The sequence below is a fragment of the Typopeltis vanoorti genome, chromosome 4, assembly GCF_054136105.1.
Source record: "Typopeltis vanoorti isolate ZY-2024b chromosome 4, IOZ_Tvanoo_1.0, whole genome shotgun sequence".
Lineage (NCBI taxonomy): Eukaryota > Metazoa > Arthropoda > Arachnida > Uropygi > Thelyphonidae > Typopeltis > Typopeltis vanoorti.
This window is the reverse complement of record NC_143552.1, coordinates 26,433,250-26,453,016: the sequence shown is the minus strand read 5'-3', so window position 1 is coordinate 26,453,016 and position 19,767 is coordinate 26,433,250. Positions and strand designations below refer to the sequence as shown.

At 35.9% G+C, this 19,767-nt stretch overlaps 1 protein-coding gene across 3 annotated transcripts in view; it reads right to left on the bottom strand.

Annotated features, from left to right (window-relative positions):
- Lztr1 (Leucine zipper like transcription regulator 1) overlaps positions 1 to 19,767 on the bottom strand; it is a 510,326-nt gene that overhangs the window by 298,327 nt on the left and 192,232 nt on the right. The gene's annotated exons all lie outside the window — the stretch shown is intronic.

Genomic DNA, 19,767 nt, shown 5'->3' with positions numbered 1-19,767 from the left:
TGTGCCATACACGTGTATTGCACACGTTCAGTGTTGTTTGTAATTTATAATTAGATTCTGTTAATGTCTAGTCTGTAACATGTTTCGTTAGCTTTAGTTCCTATCATCAGTCCTGTACCCTGAAGATGCCAACAGCCCAAGTTGGTGAAACTAGTTGGTATTAAAATAGTTTTTTCTCAGATACTTGATTGACATTTCCCAAATAGTCAATTTACATAGATGTAATTTTTTTTTTACCAGGAAAGGGTCAAGATAAGTATGCCTAAGTAATCTAAGTAGATATCTCAATATTATGAGAGGAAAGCAAATGATAACTTTCCTAGAAGAAATAAGATAAGGCTGTGTTTTTGGTAGCAGTGAGATTTACTACAATGTCTTCTTCCCCAATAAAACATTGGATATGAATGAAAGATCTTGAAGAATAGAATGTTTGTGAACAAGATTTGACAAATGAAAAACTGGAATGAAGTCTATCATCAACAACAAAACTATGGACAGATTTGAGCTCATTTATAGTTTATATATATATATATATATAATGAGAATAATACAACTAGTTTCAACTTATAACAGCCTTCCTCAGGAATTCATAAGGGAAAAAGAATAGTAATAAACATTGAAGTATCTAAAAAAAACTGGAAATTACAGGTAAAAATTGTCACACATAATGGATACATAAAAAACGTATTTTTTCAAGTTGTTCTAAGTCATTAAATAAATATATATATATATATATATTTATATATATATATAGACAGAGGATTGTAATCTTTGGGGGAAGGCAGAGTGGGAGACTGTTCCAAAGGACAGAAGTAGATGGAATAAAAGAGGAGGCAGTGAAGTTGGTTTGGTGAGTTTTAAGATGGACTGTAAAAGGGTGTTGGTTAGCAGTGGCTCTTGTTTTAATGATTTTGAAGGCGAGTGGAGGAATAATAGTGGCAAATTCAGTAGGGCATTGTCCATGAAAGTATCTGGAGAAGAGGCCCAAGGCAGAAACTGAATATCTAAAAGAGAGGGACTGGATGAGTCTGTGAGAGAGAGAGAGAGAGAGAGATCATTAATGAGCCAGATTGACTTCCTTTGGATAGAATCAAGCAATCTTTAAGAGGATTTTGGTGCACCACTCCAAATATGGAAGCAATATTCCATGGCTGGACAAATTTGGGGTTTGTATAGAGTTAGCAGCTGTGAAGTGGTGTCTTGTGTGAAAATACACCAAGTTTTTGGTGCCTGCAGTTAGTGCAGTATGTAGAGAGAAAAAGATGTAGAGGAGAAAATATAGACTTAATCAAATGAATGAAATTGTCAAGCATTAAGCACATTTCTCTAAACCTTTCCATAATGCATATTGAAAGGTGGATAATGTGAGATCCATTGTGGATTGAAAGTAAGATCTATACTTGTGATCACCAATTCACAGATGAACCCCGAAGTGGATTGTTGATGACTTGCTTATTATTTTTGAGAGAAAGAGCAATGGAACTATATTTTGATGCATGATATCTCTTTTTAGGATGGGCTGCTGGGTGGCTAGATGAGCATAACATGGTGGGTTACTTGGACCACAATAAGAACTAGGAAAGGAAGATCTGTTAGTATCTAAGCTATTCAGATCCTTCTAAAATCTTTCTGGTGAAGGCCACAGGAGGCATGCAGTTCCAAGAACTGCATGCATTCTGTGCATGAGCTGTTGTTCCATGAACAGCTAATACAGCAGGAGGTAATTTGTCTTAGTCATTTATGCAAGCATTTACATAAAACAATTACACCAGTTCAATATTGTTAAGTAATGTTATAATGGTATGATCCATAAATTAGCAAGGTGGAAACCTAGAAGGACAGAAGTTGACAATGGAACAAAAGGCTCAGATGGTATGAGTATAAATGAAGTTTTCTGCACCTGGCTCTTTCTGAGTGAAATCTGGATTTGTTGGGCTTTGCTGACATGGGATGTTGGATTAAAATGCATAAGTACTACCCATGTGAAATCATACCTACTGGTGGTGGTGATGGTAAATATTATTAAGGTCACAAATACTTGTGAACTGGATGTGGAAGTTTTTATTTTCTCTCTCTCTCTCTCTCTTCCTTCTGGGTGGATATTTGTTGCCTTTAATACAGAGTCTCCTATCAAATGCATGGTGTCAATAGTGCCTCCACATAGTGACAGACTTCTCCAAGGCATGATGATGGTAGAGTATGTAGAAGCAAGAGTATTACTAGCTAGTCAAGAAGTCTCCTGCTGAGTTACTACTGATTCTATCCTCATGAATGTTAATATAAATAAAGTGTTGCAGTCTTACTTCATAGGTCTAATCTTAATTGGAATGACTGTCACTATTCCAAAATTTTGGGAAATTGTTATCCTCAATTGTATTAAATAATTTTATCTGCTATATTTTAATTTAATTTAAGCAATTTTAATTTCAGACCAGTAGTTTTTAATCCATGGACATGCAACTGCATATATGTAGAGGAATTCCAATTTAAGCATGCACAGTACCGTTTTTTGAATTCAATTCCTATAGTTGTTCATCAGTTTTACTGATGATGTCATATGATGCATAAGACGAAATATTTACATAATAAATAAGGTATTTACTGTGGCATATGTGTTATTCTATAGTTATGTTTTACACATTTCAGATTTTTCATGACTTTTCTATTTCAAGTATTGACATTATTTCTGTCACGTGCTTTAAAGCACTGTGCTGCTTGTTTCATTTGGCAATCTCTCAAAGTAATTATTCCAGACATCTAGAATATCTTTATCTTCAGTTTCCATGTCACCTTTATCATCTCTGATTCCTTTCATAGTACTCTTTCCTCCATTTCTAAGCTTCTTCAACAGCCTCCAGAATATTTTGCCTTCCTCCTGGTATTTTTACTTTCTATGTTCTTACCAAGTCTTCCAAAGACTTCTGTTCAACTACTTTTACACAGTACTTTGTTAGCTTACATTTTTCTCTGTATTCTCTAAGAACACAAGCTGATTTACTTGCCAGGCACTTTCGATACGCTTTCATCTTTTCCTTGACTATCTCTATAACTTCTTGAGTCCACTATGGAGTTCTGATTTTTCTATTCTTGCAGAAAATCTCATACATACTTATCTGGCTGAATCAATGTTTTCTTCAGGCTTTGCCACTGTGTCTCCAAGGTTTGGTTCTTGTTTTCAAAATCTTTCATTTTTTCTTGAGTAATGTTTGTATATTTCAGTCTACATTTCACCTCTGAAAGCTTCTCAACTTTGATTTGTTTTAAAACTTTCTTACACACAATTGTGTTTTGATGTCTTCTTCTTCTCCCTTCTATGTTTAGGCCTACTGGCCTGTTACAGAGCTATCTTAAGCCCTTCTAAGTCGTATCCATCCTGAAGATAAAGTGACTAGCCCTATGCCTCCCGGTATATTCTATGGCTGCAGCTGCGTGTCTTCATGGGGCCAGTTTACCTGCTTGTTGGAGGAAAAACCCCAGAAAAACCCAAGACCTGGCTAACTTGGCTATGTCTGAGAAAGATCATTAAGCTCCTCACATTGGCGACAGGAATGTCGAACCCAGAACACTCCTTTCCCAGGCATATGGTTGCAAAGCACATGTGTCACTAGGCTAACCGTGTACACTTGTGTTTCAATGTGAAACACAATTTTAACCTGCTCAAAACTAAATGGTGATCACTTCCGATTTCAAATCCTTGTAATCTACATTCCATAATCCTAATATATATTGCTCTTCTTTGCACCCATTCCACAGTTTCTTTATCCCTCCACAACCAGGAAACCAACTCTGCAAGCAGTAGTCCAAGTGTCATATCAAGGCATTGTAAAGAGACAAAATTAATTCCTTATCCTTAAATGGCAATATCTGTTTCAACATTGCAATTATTGCAGTGTGACCTCTGAACTTCAGTTTTGTATTCACCATGACTCCAAGATTCATCAATATCTTGTAATATAATCACGCTTATATAATATGCCATTAGAAATCTCATGCAAATGTGCATAACTTTACACTCACTAATATTGACATTCATTATCATCTGCACACTGTTATGGGTTGTTCAAATCATTCTGTAAGCTTGCTCTATACCTGAATGCCCTTATCAATATCATTAAGTACGATTGAAAAGAAGTTCAATCGTACTTATTCAAGTAAGATTGAACTTCTTATGGATAAGCAATGCAAAATAGATAAGAAAAAAGTTTCATTTAACAGTCATATTATGCCACAATATTTTTATCATCTTAAGTAAAAGGTACGGGGTGCTTAAGGGTCAAAGCAATATAACTGAGAGGAGATCTCCATATAGCCTTCAATGGAATGCGGAGAACCGATCAGGGCTTCTGACCTAATGTCCAATCCTCACCTTCTCGTGGAGAACCCTGTTAGGAATCTAACTGGATACTGAACGGACGAGAATGGGCTGGCAATTTGGGATTTAGCTGACCAAATTGTATTATAAAAAATGATGGTATAACATGACAGAATTTCATGCCGTCTGGGGCATCGCACGGTTAAACAAGGCCCCTATTGTTTAAGACAGGGAACCAGGGCAAACAGCGAAAAGTAGCTACTGGAACAAATCCTAAAACTTACCCCAACTCAACAACACCAAAGATCAAGTTCAGTACTATCAAGATAAGAAGCCTGTATGGCAAAGAAATGGAGCTAGCTGAGGAATTGGATAAGTACCAGATCGACATAATAGGGGTGACTAAACAAAAAAGACAAAAACAAGTGAGATCTTTCTGAGCAATAAATACAAAATATTATATTCAGGCAATGACAATCAAGGAAAAGAAGGGGTAGCCATAGTATTCAACACTAAATACGAGGCTAATCTTCTTGAATGGCAGCCAGTCTCAAGTAGAGTGATGTCGGCAAATATCAGAATGGGGAACTGCACAATGAGACTTATTTGTACCTATGGTCCCACAGAAGGTTCTACTAAGGTAGAAGTTGAGAAATTTTTTGAGGCTTTAGAGAAAGCAGCTGACACAATGAAAAAGAAAAAGTTGGTCCTTGTCATCATCAAATTCCTGCCATGTACCATCAAGGGGTGTACAGGATATGATAGTACTACATGAAAAATTTACATCATTACTAACTTCCTATCTACAATTTTCCTCCAAATCAGTCTGTTACTTGTCAAGACTCCAACATTATCAGATCTTATATTTCTATCATCTAAGGGACTTTGTACCGTATCAATCCACCTATATCTTGGTCTTCCGAAGGGTGGTTTTCCTGCCAAACTGGCAGAGAACTCTTGTTTTGCTAATCTTTCCTCACCCATTCTGATTTAGTGACCATACCACCACAGAACTGCTCTGCTAACGCATTCCTAGATGCTGACAATTTCAGTTCTTTCCTAATATCCTCGTTTTTAATATGATATTGCCATTGATGCCATCTGTTCACGCCTCTAATCTTTCTCAGGACTCTCATATCTGCGGTCTCTAGTCTTTGGTCAAGTGTTTTACTTCTGACCCAGCTCTCAGATCCATAAGTTAAAACTGGTTTGAACACTGTCTTGTATACAGCTAATTTAGTGTTCCGACTAATTTCTCTCTTATTCCATATGAATTTATTCAATTGACTTCCTACCATACCAGCTTTGTTGATTCTGTTGTCTATTTCCATATTTAGTTTATCATCTTCACTAAAAATTGTGCCTAAGTAGCTGAAATGTTTTACTTGTTCCACAGGTTTTCTGTTCCTTGTTGGGGATCTAAATAGCAGAGTAGGAAATGTTTGTCAGATATACAAAAATATTATGGGAAAATTTGGAGAAAAGAGCAAAGCTAATAATAATGGCAAATACCTGTTGGATTTCTGCTCAGGACATGGACTGGTTATTACTAACACAATGTTCCATCATAAAAATGTGCACAAATTCACATGGAGAGAAGACGCAAGGAATAAGAAAAGTCTCATTGACTATGTTATTGTTGATAGTGATGTTTTCTCACTGGTACAAGGATAGAAAAATCAGAACTCCATGGTGGACACAGGAAATTAATGAGGCAGTGAAGGAAAAGAAGAAAGCATATCAAAACCTCCTGGCAAATAAATCAGCTTGTGCTCTTAGAGAATACAGAGACAAATGTAAGAAAGCTAAACACTGTGCAAAACTGGCTAAACAAAAGTCATGGGAGGACTGTTATTTAATTTACAAATTAAATAACAGTGAAACGAGCACTGATCCTTGTAGCACACAACTAGCTACCTTAAATCTTGCAGACTCATATCCCCCCGTATACCAATTTTTTTATATCTATCAGTCAGTCATCCTCTTATCCATGCTACGAGGGTGGTCTGAAAAGTTCTCGGCCTAACATTGAAAAAACGAATTTATAATTTCAAAATTATTTTTTATTTTTCAATAATCTCCTTTTAACAAAATGGGCACTCATTAACTGAACAATCTCTTTTACATCTATATCAAGAAGGTGGCAAGATATTCTGGAGGTTGTTGAAGAAGCTCAGAAATGGAGGAAAAAGCTGTAAAAGGAATTAGAGATCATTATTATTATTATGGGCGACTCCAGGGAGTCGTTAGACTCATCGAGGGAGGCCATAAACATCATGTCCACACAACTATACGAGATTCTCACAGTATCTATCTATATTTGCTTACACTTGGATAAAGGATTAAACGAAATTTATTATAGTCTAACCAAGTGAAAAATAAACTTCCAACTTCTTTCTCTAAATCCAGAGTAATTCAATAATAAGGTGGTACACCTGTTGGCAACTCCTATAGGTAAATATGATCTCTCCTATTGCTTCTGCCTTAGTATCTCCACGTTTGGGTCTACCTCCCATGCTGGATATGAGAGGCTCTGCTTAGGTTTTTGCCTGTCTCGGAGTAGAGCCACCACTGAGATTATAGCCTGGCAAAAACAACGGGGGCCCTTGTTTAACCAACCAATGCCCCAGCTGGCATGAAATTCTGTCATGTTGTACCATCATTTTTTATTTTGGTTTAAGCCAATAAAAATACAATTTGGTTGGCAAAATCCCAAATTGCCATCCCATCCTCGTTTGTTCAGTATGCAGGTAGATACCTAACAGGGTGCACCACGAGAAGGTGAGGATTGGACATTAGGTTAGAAGCCCTGATCGGTTCTCTGGATTCCTTTAAAGCAGTGTTTCTTAACCAGAAGTGCATGCACCTCTGGTGGTGGTGTGAGGAAGCATTCCTAGGGGTGCAATGAGCTGGAAAATATTCCAGCATATATTGACTAATTATTTAAATCACATTTGCTCTTTCCACGAGAGGAAACTAAATTATATTTAAGCTATATAATCTTTGAACCCATACAGAATTATTCTATTTCACAAAGAACCATTAAATATAAGTTATACATATTTTTTATTTGTTACATTTTAAGAAATTAAAAACCACTATATTGAAAAAATATCCCTGAATGTACTTCCGCTCACAAACGCTGACATATGCACCCAAGCTGAACGCTGGATATTTGCTGCTCATACACTCACCATTGTCATGAGAAACGTCATTTTGTTGTGTACAAAAGTCAACAAAGTGGATCAAGTTACAAACGAATGCTATTTTTTTTTTGTTTTACCGGCAGTAATCAGTAAGTAAAGAACAATTGATTAAATTTTTTCTCTTGAATTTTGAAAAGTTTATTAAGAACTAAAATTAATTTTTGCTTACATGTTATTTTATAATTTTCTTAAGGAACCATGGCAAATGCATAGTTAAATAATATGTAAATATTAATTTATTATTTGTAGTAATCCTTGCCATGTCAAAAAAATGCCAATGGAACGACAATTATGCTGCTTTCGGATTTACTTGTGCAATAGAGAAACACGGTACTCAAAGACCACAATGCAGTTTATGTTGCAAAATATTTTCAAACTCCAATCTTAAACCATCAAAGTTGTTAGAACATTTCAACAATCAGCATAGTGGTAAAGCTGCAGGACATACACTTAACATCCTGAAGTCTAAGAAGGTACGATTCGATAGCAGTGGTACAATTACAAAATTTGACTCTGTGGTAGTTCAGAAGCCTTTGCTAGAAGCTTCTCATCAGGTGGCATATTTGTGTGTAAAGAAAAAACCTCATACAATAGCTGAAGAATTGGTGAAACCATGTGCATTGGAAATTGCGAAAATTGTATTAGGTTCTGAAGCACATAAGAAAATTCAGCAGATTTCACTATTTTCACTATTCAGCGTGATTCGATCACGCATCCAAGACATCAGTCAGGATATTTTACTGCAAGTAGTACAAGATATTAAAACCAGTCCTCTGAAAGTGTGTATTCAATTGGATGAGTAAATTGACGTTGATAATTGCAGTGAGTTATTAGTATTTGTCTGATACATAAAGGAAAAGGAAATTTTGGAAGAATTTTTATTTTGTGATCAACTGAAAGTAACAGCAAAAGGAACAGATGTTTTTAATCACATTAAAAACTTTTTCTTGAAACATCAAATACCAATGGAACATCAGTACATATTGATTAGCTGTATATGTACTGATGGTGCACTTGAGTTGTTAGACAATAATTCTGTTTATCTTGCCTATATCAAAAAAGAAGTACCGCAAGTTACAATAACACATTGCATGTTGCTCCGCCATGCACTTGAATCAAAAACTTTGCCAGAGAACTTAAAAAAGTATTTAGCTACAGCAGTAAATATAGTAAATTATTCAAAAAAAAGATTCCAGTATTGCGACCACATGTTTATTAACATAAATAAAAATAAACAAACCTGACAAGTTTCGTGTCGGGTTTGGATGGATAGAGATTACAATATTTCCAGCTCAGAAAAAAAGAGAAATGAAAAATTACATTATTTAACACAGATACTCAAAAAAAAAAAAGGTTTTGAATCTGAGATAATCAAGAAAATCCTCAACACACCCTCCTACAAGCATGTCACAAAAGCAAGATTTCAAGAATGCAATCATGTTACCATACATCAAGAATGTTACAGACAAAGTTGCCAAATTACTAAGCAAACATAACATTAAAGTTGCTTTTCTTCTGCTAGAAAAAATATCAAGATTTCTACATCCCCCAAAATCTCCACATCACCCTTTAAAAAAACCAGGTGTATATAAAATTCATTGTTTCTGTGACATCTGCTACATGGGCCAAACTGGAAGATCAGGGGAAATTCGTATGAACGAACACCAAAAAGATGTGCAAAAAAGGAGAGAACACAAATCGGGCCTAGCATCCCACACAACTTCCACCGGCCATAACGTTTTCTGGCATAAAACGAACATGTCCTATATTGAAAAAAACTGTTTCATAAGGAATTTAAAGAAGCTGCCTAAATTAAAAAGCCTAAGTTCGATTCTCGGCATGACGGGAGGAATCTTTATATGGACTTTATCAATTGAAGGTGAGTTAGCCGATCTCATACGAAGGTAGCAGAGTTTTCCTCCTGGAAACTCAGGGTTTTTTCATCCCACATACAGACAAATCGGCCCTTCAGAACACACACAATTTACAGACAAAAAATACTAGCCATGGTGCTGGTGGTGGTTGTGGGCAGTAGATGGTGTTGATGTAGGTAATTGGTAGTAGAGGTTCTGTGTAGTAGTCGAGACGGACAGTTGTACAGTGGGTGTCCTCCCGCGATGAGTCTTCGGACTCCTTGGAGGTGTCACGAATAATAATAATTCCAACACAATGCAACAGAAACCAGGGCCTAATTTCTACACCAAGTTTGGTCAGCATTGATAAAAAATATACCTAAGTCAGACCTCGGACAGTGTGAACATGAACAACAGAACGTGACAACATCCAGCCCTGTTCAAACTTAGCATGCACAGATTCTGCATTCGGATTTTTTAATTTAATAAACAGTAAGATAGCCATAACATCACAGAATGGACTATTTTGAGTAATTTCTCATTTCTTGTGTTTAAACTTTTAGTTACCTTTAACCCCTGAAGATGTAAGTCCAACAACATAAGAAACTTGTCGGGTTTGTTTATTTTTATTTATCTTAAATAAATATGTGGTCGCAATACCGGAATCTTTCTTTTGAACTGCTAAACCATAGAACCCTACACCTACAAATAGTAAATTATGTTCGAGGACAGGCGCTTAATCATCGTATCTTTCGTTTACAAAGAATTCGGTGCTATACATAGTATGCTTCTTCATCACACTGACATAACATGGCTCTCCAAGGGATGTATGCTCAGCAGGGTTTTTGAAATGTGCAAGGAGATTATTCAGTTTCTTACTAACCAGAATTGTAATTTATTCAAGACTCTGAAATAACAGATGCAGTAATTCAATTAGCTTACTTAGCAGATATTATCACTCACCTAAATGAATTAAATATATCAATGCAAGGGTATGATAAGAACATAATAACATTTAGTGAAAAATTATTTGCTTTTATTGAAAAACTAAAAATTTGGATACATCATCATCAACATCAAATTCCTGCCATGTACCCTCAAGGGGTGTACAGGATATGATAGTACTACATGAAAAAAATTACATCATTACTAACTTCCTATCTACAATTTTCCTTCAAATCAGTCTGTTACTTGTCAAGACTCCAACATTATCAGATCTTATATTTCTATCATCTAAGGCACTTTGTACCGTAACAATCCACCTATATCTTGGTCTTCCTCTGGGTCGTTTTGCTGCCAACCTGGCAGAGAACACTTGTTTTGCTAATCTTTCCTCGCCCATTCTGTTTAAGTGACCATACTACCTGAGATTAGCTCTGCTAACGCATTCCTGGATGCTGACAATATCAAGTTATTTCCTAATATCCTCGTTTTTAATATGATATTGCCATTGATGCCATCTGTTCACGCCTCTAATCTTTCTCAGGACTCTCATATCTGCGGTCTCTAGTCTTTGGTCAAGTGTTTTACTTCTGACCCAGCTCTCAGATCCATAAGTTAAAACTGGTTTGAACACTGTCTTGTATACAGCTAACTTAGTGTTCCGACTAATTTCTCTCTTTTTCCATATGAATTTATTCAATTGACTTCCTACCATACCAGCTTTGCTGATTCTGTTGTCTATTTCTATATTTAATTTACCATCTTCACTAAAAATCGTGCCTAAGTAGCTGAAATGTTTTACTTGTTCCACAGGTTCTCCATTCACAACACAGTTGACATTTTCAATGATTCTGCCTATTTTCATTGTCTTTGTCTTTTTATTGCTGACCTTCATACCATATCTATTACAACAGCTATTCAATTTAGTCAGAGAATCTTGCAGACTTGTAGCGGATTTATTTAGAAGTATAACATCATCTGCATAAAGCAAAGAGCTGACATTAACATCTCCAATTTTGATATCATTTTTAATACCACTTTCCTTCATAATGTGATCCATATAGATAATGAATAACAGAGGGGATAATGTATCACACTAGATTTAACATTAAACCATCTTCCTGTACTTCCTTCAATTCTAACTGCTGACTTACAACTCAAATAAAGACTAAGTATTGCTTGATATAATGCCTCATTGACACCATATAACTGCAGCGTATTGAATAGCTTCTCTCTTAGCACCTTGTCATATGCCTTCTCCAAATCGACAAAACTTAAATACAGATCTTTGTTATATTCCAATGCTTTCTCGACTATTTGTCATAAAGTGAAGATCTGATCCTGACAGCCCCTATTTGGCCTGAATCCAGCTTGTTCTCCACCAAGCTTTTCTTCCACAATTCTTCTCAAACGTTTCTCAAGTATATTTGCATAGATCTTGCCAGGAACACTCAGTATGGAAATACCTCTGTAATTCTCACATTCAGTTTTATTTCCCTTTTTATATATGGGTACTATGAGAGCTCTACTCCAATCATCGGGAATTTGACCCTCTGTCTAGGCTTTCTGAACTATGCAGTGCAGCCACTGTAAGACTCTTATACCACCATACTTCAGCATTTCTGGTCGAATATCATCTACTCCTGCTGCCTTTCCACATTTCAAGCCTTTGATGGCTTTTCCTACTTCAAGTATGGATATGTATTCCTGACTGCATGCCTGGTCAGTGTTTTTTACCACTGTGCTGTCATCACTACTTGTTTCATTTAGCAGTTTTTCAAAGTAATTACTCCATACTTCAAGGATATCTTTTTTTTCCCGTTTTCATGTCACCTTTATCATCTCTATCTCCTTTTACAGCACTCTTTCCTCCATTCCTAAGCTTCTTCAACAACCTCCAGAATATTTTGCCACCTTCTTGATATTTATTTTCTATATTTTTGCCAAAGTCCTCCCATGACTTTTGGTTAGCTAGTTTTACACACTGTTTAGCATTCTTGCATTTGTCTCTGTATTCTCTAAGAGCGCAAGCTGACTTATTTCACAGGAACTTTTGATATGCTTTCTTCTTTTCCTTCACTGCCTCTTTAACTTCCTGTGTCCACCAGGGAGTTTTGATTTTTTTATCCCTGCAGACAACCTCACCACATGCCTCTCTGGCAGAATCAATCAAAGTTTTCTTCAGAGTTTTCCACTGAATCTCCAAGGTTTGATTCCTGTTCTCAAACTCTTTCATTTTCTCTTCAATAATCTTTGTGTACTTTAGTCTACAGTTCACATCTGAGAGCTGCTCAACTTTTATTCGCTTTAAAACTGTCTTACATGTTATTCTTTTCAATATGAAATTCAATTTTATCCTGCTCAAGACTAAATAGTGATCACTTCCAATTTCAAATCCTCTGTACACTCTGGTGTCCTGCACCAGGGCGTAAACATCACTATCAACAATAACATAGTCAATGAGACTTTTCTTATTCCTTGCCTCTTCTCTCCATGTGAATTTGTGCACATTTTTATGTTGGAACATGGTGTTAGTAATAACCAGTCCATGTACTGAGCAGAAATCCAACAGATATTTGCCATTATTATTAGCTTTGCTCTTTTCTCCAAATTTTCCCAAAATATTTTTGTATGTCTCACAATCATTTCCTACTCTGCTATTTAGATCCCCAACAAGGACCAATTTTTCCTTTTTCATTGTGTCAGTTGCTTTTTCTAAAGCCTCAAAAAATTCCTCCACTTCTACCTTAGTAGAACCTTCTGTGGGACCATAGGCACAAATAAGTCTCACTGTCCAGTTCCCCATTCTCATATTTGCCCACATTACTCTACTTGAGATTGACTGCCATTCAAGAAGATTAGCCTTGTATTTTGTGTTGAATACTATGGCTACTCCTTCTTTTCCTTGATTTTAAGTCGAAAATAGTAATTTTGCAAACTTTCCCTTGCTTGATGAAATTGTTCTGGAAAATGAAAAAATCACAATTTTACCTGAAATTGTAATACATCTGCAACAATTGATTGATTCTTTTCATGGATATTGGCAAAGAGAAGAGGTGGATACTGGATCTATTTCTTTTTGATCTTAATTCTATAAATGACGGTAATTTAATAAATGGTGATCTTATTGAAATGCAAGCTAGTGCACGTATTCAAATAGAATTTGAAAAATTAAATTTAAAACAATTCTGGTGTACTCAGTTAGAACCATTTCCACTACTGGCGAAGGCAGCATTGCAGACACTTCTACCATTTGCTACCACCTATCTTTGTGAAATGGGATTTTCATCACTTTTGCAATAAAAACAAAAACCTGAAATTGCTTTAATGCAAGTGATGATATGCGTGTAGCCCTTTCGAAAAAGGAACTTCACTTTCAAAATATTATTATGAAAAAGCAACAACAAATTAGTCACTAAAAACTGATATGTTATTTTGATTTCGTGTTGATACATATATGTATATGTATTTTTCAGTAAATTGTTTTGCAATAAATTTTCTCTTTAACAAATAAATTTTATTTTCTAACAAATAAAAAACACATTTTTCAAGGGGGTGCAAGAATGTAAATTGCAGTCCACTGGAGTGCGGGCCAGTAAAAAGGTTAAGAACCACTGCTTTAAAGGCTATGTGGAGGTCTTCTCTCGGTTATATAGTTTTGACCCTTAAGCATCCCTCTATATCATTAATATACAAATTAAATATTAGCGGACCGAGTACAGAACCCCAAATCATTTTACTAGTCACTCTCATTCTCCTAGATTCCACACCATCATGTACTACCCTCTGATGTCTGCCTGTCAGCCATCCTCCCCTCACGGGCATCCATGTTACCAGCGTTGTGTCCCAATTTACGATTATTAGGCTTTCAACTATCCTTACATGTGAAACTCCACTTGTCTTTGTTCAAATTTTATTTATATGCGAGATACCATCCAAATACAAATATTCAAGCTTCTTCTCCCCTTAGTGTCCCTAAAGATTTATTTTATACTGCGCCTTTCAGGAATTTAGTTTAAGATATAAAATTCAAAAACAAGGAGCAATTACCAAAATATGTCTGAGTGTGAAACTAATATGCAGCGTGACCTTTATCTCATAACTTAACAAAATACCCCCCCCCTCCCCTGTGTGATTAGGTTCGTACATTGTTACAAGTGATGCAGTGAGCGGCAATCTCAGACAACTGTATTTTCAATGAACAAAAGTTTATTGAACTCTTAAACATGGTACAATTCATTCTTTATCAAATAAAACTGAATTCAATACTACGAATATATAATACAAATTTTCACTAGCTAAACACAAGTATTAGGTTAAGATCCTACATGAGAATTGTGATCATGTTGCCATAACAGATTCTATACATACAAACAAATATAATCCTAGAACTAGTTGATCCTTTGTCTAACCCCTTACTGGTTTGTTCACGCTATAATTCTGTATTTTCTAGGACATATATAATCAGTTACTCTAATTTTCTCACTAAGACAATATGTACCACCTTACCCCAGTCCTGAAGATACTTTCAGGCGCAAACTTTGTTTGTCACACTTGGATAAAGGATTAAACTAAATTTATTATAGTCTAACCAAGTGAAAAATAAACTTTCAACATGGATTAAAATTATCCTTTCGCTGAGCTAATACACACTTTTGACCTTTAAAACTCTCTTAATTAAAATACAATGTACATGCATAAATCTCTAGGCACATGAGTTACGTATTAATTAATCATAACAAGCTCATTTTTATTCTAGTTTGACATGTACTAAAGTCCTAGTATAATTCTCATTAATCCTTTCAACTGTTCAGTAATTGAACAATAACTACAGTTACATATGATTTGAATTGATACGAGATTTTACAGTACCTTTTGACTTGGGTCTTCTACACTGGTCTCTACCTTTTTCCGATATTTTACCTTCCTAGGACGAACTCTTCTATAACTTATCACTCCTAAGTTCTTTTGGCACTAAGATGGGCTTTCACAATCTTTACCTTACATTCTTCAATCAAGGACATACATAGGATCATCTATTCTATGGCTGTGAAATTCACCACGTGGGCACTGACTCCTTTATTGAATTTTCTTCAATAAAGAAATTGAAGTTTCATCGTCCAGTGATCGTTACGATCACTGGATGATGAAACACACTGACATTATCTTCTCTCTTTTTTAACTAAATGGCGTCCCTCATTTCTTACAATAGGAACACAGAATCGAAATCCCGCACACTTTGTCTCCTTATTGTGTCGGACCGTCACTCAGGAAAACCGCGTGAGACCTATACGAAGACTCGTGAAGAAAAAACTCCGAGGAAAAAAGCCCTTTGGGGGGGGGGTTCCTAACCCTTTTATACGATGACCCCCTACCAGCACCTTCTTCAATTTCTTTTCTTCCGACCTTACTGGAGTCGATTTCACTGACCAATTAAAGTGCCGTTTTTCTGCCAAAACATCATGCAGTCCGTGTGCACGCGACTGACACGTGACGAAGTCTCAATTCGGAAATTATGACCTTGAGCTTTGGTTTTTGTTTAAGCTAACCTCTATGTCATCTATACTAAATTAATCTCCTTTCCAAAATTTTCTAAGAATTAACTCAAATCTTTAATCTCTTATTTCAAGTGTAAAAACTAGCCTCTCACATACAAAATCCTATGACTAATCATCTTTGCTTTAATTAACCTTATTTTATCATATCACAGCTGTAATAAAATTCCCTTCTTTTTTTTATTAAGTTCAACAAACAATTTCAACTATATTTTTCACTTGGATGCAAGCATGTTATGCTTACGAACAAGCTTGCTTACTTAGTTATCTATACAGGGTTTTTATTTCTTCTCTTGTTACATCATGATAACTGAAATTTTCACATTCTTATGTTATCAGGGTGTAACACCAGCTTCGTATCCATTCCCAATATGCTCCAACTTTTGTAATAGTTTTCCATGAAGTATTCTGTCAATTGCCTTCACAAAATCTAGCAATATTATGACGTAGCTATTTCCCTTATCTAATTCTTCTGTCACTTGATTATAAAATGTGAGTATATTACTAAACAGGATGTACCATTTACAAAGTCATGTAGCCCAACATAGAGTATCGTATTCCTATCCACCCATCTGGATTTTACCTTTAACTTTTCCAATACTTTAACAACTACTTGAGATATTAATTGGACTGCAACTTGAAACTTATATTATGGAGCTACCTTTATAGTGGAACTATCTTTTTTCTTATCCTCTTTCCACTATCTTGGAAGCTCACCAGAGCTGGCACTTAAATGACTGAGCAACTTCATCCGAGGCACTGTCAAATTTCTTGCACATTCTTGTAATACACCGGCCAACATACCATCCAGTCCCACTGCTGTACTCACACTGATATTTTTAATATGCTAAGCAGATCTAGTTCACCTAACTTAATTCTTGCATCAGCTTCTGTCACATCAGTAACTGAAATATCTTCACCTGGATGATACAGCTTTGAAAAGTAATCACCTAGCAATTCAACTATTTCTTTTGCTTCTGACACCTTCCTACCATCAGAATTGATTAAAGTCATCCTTCCATAGTCATTCTTCCTCTTATTTGCTACATAACGAGGAAAAAAGAAAAGTCTTCTGGGTTTACTTTAGCCTGCTTAGCTACTTTTTTCTCATAATCTGATTTGGTCTTTCTTAACATACTAGTCACTCTTCTTAAATGCACTTGATACTGCTCATGAGTATGCTGATCATCTTTTCTTTTATATTTTCTCCACAAAGTCTGTCTTTTTTTCTTTTTTTTCTCCCAGCTCTTGCTTTATAACCTTAATCATCCACTTGATCCCTACTTGGTTTATCCTCCAGACTGTGGGTGTACTGATACTGCTTCTCTCCAACAATCCCTGACTACCTCCCATACACTACAGACATTCTTTCCTTGTAGCTTCTCAAGCCATGGCACTGCTTCAAGGAACTTCCTAAGTCTGTCATAGACTTAGGAAGTAAGGTTTATAGTTCAACATAAACCTTTTCTTGATAGAGAATTCCACATGTTTAGCAACCTCCCAAAACAAGGTTGCTAAACTTGTTTCGGATTCCCAATTAGAGGCAGAGTGTGTCTATCTTACTTATGGATACATCTTCTAATGCTATTACCAACCCAGTATTCTCAAACCTCTGGTCACTTCCACGACATGCTGTTTCAGATAATTATCCCTTAGCGACTGTATAAATTCCACTTCCATCTCGCCATGCCCCCATCCTCCCTCCAATCGTTGTTCCCAAATTGGAAATTCCATAATAATTGCTTAGCCTTCACTCAGTGTACTAATCTGTCAAAGCATGGCATATTCGTGTGGATCCCCTCCTGGACTATAGCAGCAGACAATTGCAAAACACTAGTCCAGGGTCTCTATCTTGCACTAGACTGCCTCAAATCAGACCTAAAATCCTCTTTAACTTCTAATTTTCTTGTTATGAGAAAGAAGTGAATGCTTGAGTGATGAGTCATTATGCAACCAAATACTCTCTTTACTAGGAGGCCCTTAGGGCACAACCTCCAACATGAGAAAGTACTCAGTGGTTGGATGGATTTTAAATTTGTAAATCTGCTCAGAGATAAAGTATTACCTTAAGTAAAATAGAGAGAACCTAATTTCTTGGATGCTCAGAAGGTGATATTTATGATATCTTCATGTAAAGAAAGATTAGAGGTTAGATTTATCCAAAGCTAAGAAATCTCATCTTGTCTAGAGATTGTGGTTGTCAAAAGTAAGCAGGAAAGAAATTTATTGTTTTGACATAATGCAAGTTTCCTTCTACTCGTGGTCCTTTCAAAATGTATTTTAGTGTGTACTGGTGATTAGATTGCAACTATTTCAAACTTCTGTAGAAATAAGAAAGGAAGATGAAGATTTCATGAAAGCAAATTGTGATATGCATGGTGCTTGTACAACACTGACAAATGGAGAACAAAGGCTTCGGTAATGGATAAGAATTTAAAATGGAATGGGGAATGAATGTCTTCTTATCATTAAGAATTGTTTTCATGATGCAATTTGCACCAAAAGATCAGAAGACTGGGGAAAAAAAAATGAATAATAATCAAATCAAGGAAATTAAACACAGAAATCACAGAAATCAAATCACTCCTGCTTGGAATTCTTATAATACCAGACATGCTGAAGATGGTGGCTGTATGGATATTGCTTCAAGGCAGAAGAAATCAACACTAGTTTATGGTCTGACGAGTAACATACCCAAACTTAGAAGGATCACTGGTAAAGAAGAGTTCATGAGTGTTTGAAGAGTGGTTTGGAAGGCATGTGGACAATTTGTGTGAGGCAACACCAAATGTCTAGACTTCTCTAACTGCTAGGTCAATATAATCAGAAAAGCAAAGCAAATGAGAATTGTGAAAATTAAGAGCATTAGGAGCATGACAGAGACAGCAAGAAAATATCACAGAATGAGATGGAAGGATTTTAGCTGAAGAAGATAAAAAAAAAAAGGAGAGTCTATGTTAGAAACTCTCTGATGTGATACATCAGAACAAAAATATGCAAAAATAGGCATTTTTGAGGTAAAATGTATTCTAATTGGGCAAACTGAGATGAGCAGCACTCAGAGAAGCTGACATTTGAGGGTTTTTTTTAAGGAAATTAGGTACACTTTTGCAGGCTGGAGTGGAAATAAACAGCTGCAGCTGAAACTAAGACCAATCACATATATATGTAAAGTGAATGTAGAAAGTTTTGGGAGGTTGGCTTGTTTCTGCATGCAATCTATTTCTCTTTGCTTTACTTTGCATGGTTGTTGTCTATGGTGAGATGAAATTGGAAAGAATATATAAAATGTACTTCAATGGATTATTTACTAAATACATATAGAGAATTACAACCAACTTCTCTGCAAATCATGCCTTGGCAGTGACCATACATTACCGACCATACATTACCACTAAATACACTCCCTCTAATTCTTGTAGAAAGGCTTATACATTGGTAACATGACTATTAAATTATGTAAGGAATTTACAATGTATACTGGAATATTAATTAAAAGAAACTTTAATAAATACTTCCTCTATTTCTGCAATGTCACATTGCCATCTTTAATGGGAACATACAACTATGACATGTGCACGCAGGCACTACAAAACACAAATGAGGCAGAAGAGAGAACTGCTGTTGTTCCTAGAGTCATAATGGTGACCCCTAGTGGGCTGTCTGTTGGGCTGATGTTCTCGTGAAGCAAGCTTCTCAAATTTGGGGCAGTCTCATGCACCCAAATTTGTTGAGGTTTGCAAAGTTTTTTAGAGCTAAGGCTGATTCTATGAATAATCTTTCATATTTAAACTTGCTGCAGTGTATTAACATGGCTTTCTTCCAACGTATTCTGCGACGGGTATCTATCTAGAGCATGGTCTACAAGCCCAGAGTGGCTGTACTGGTGAAACCAGATG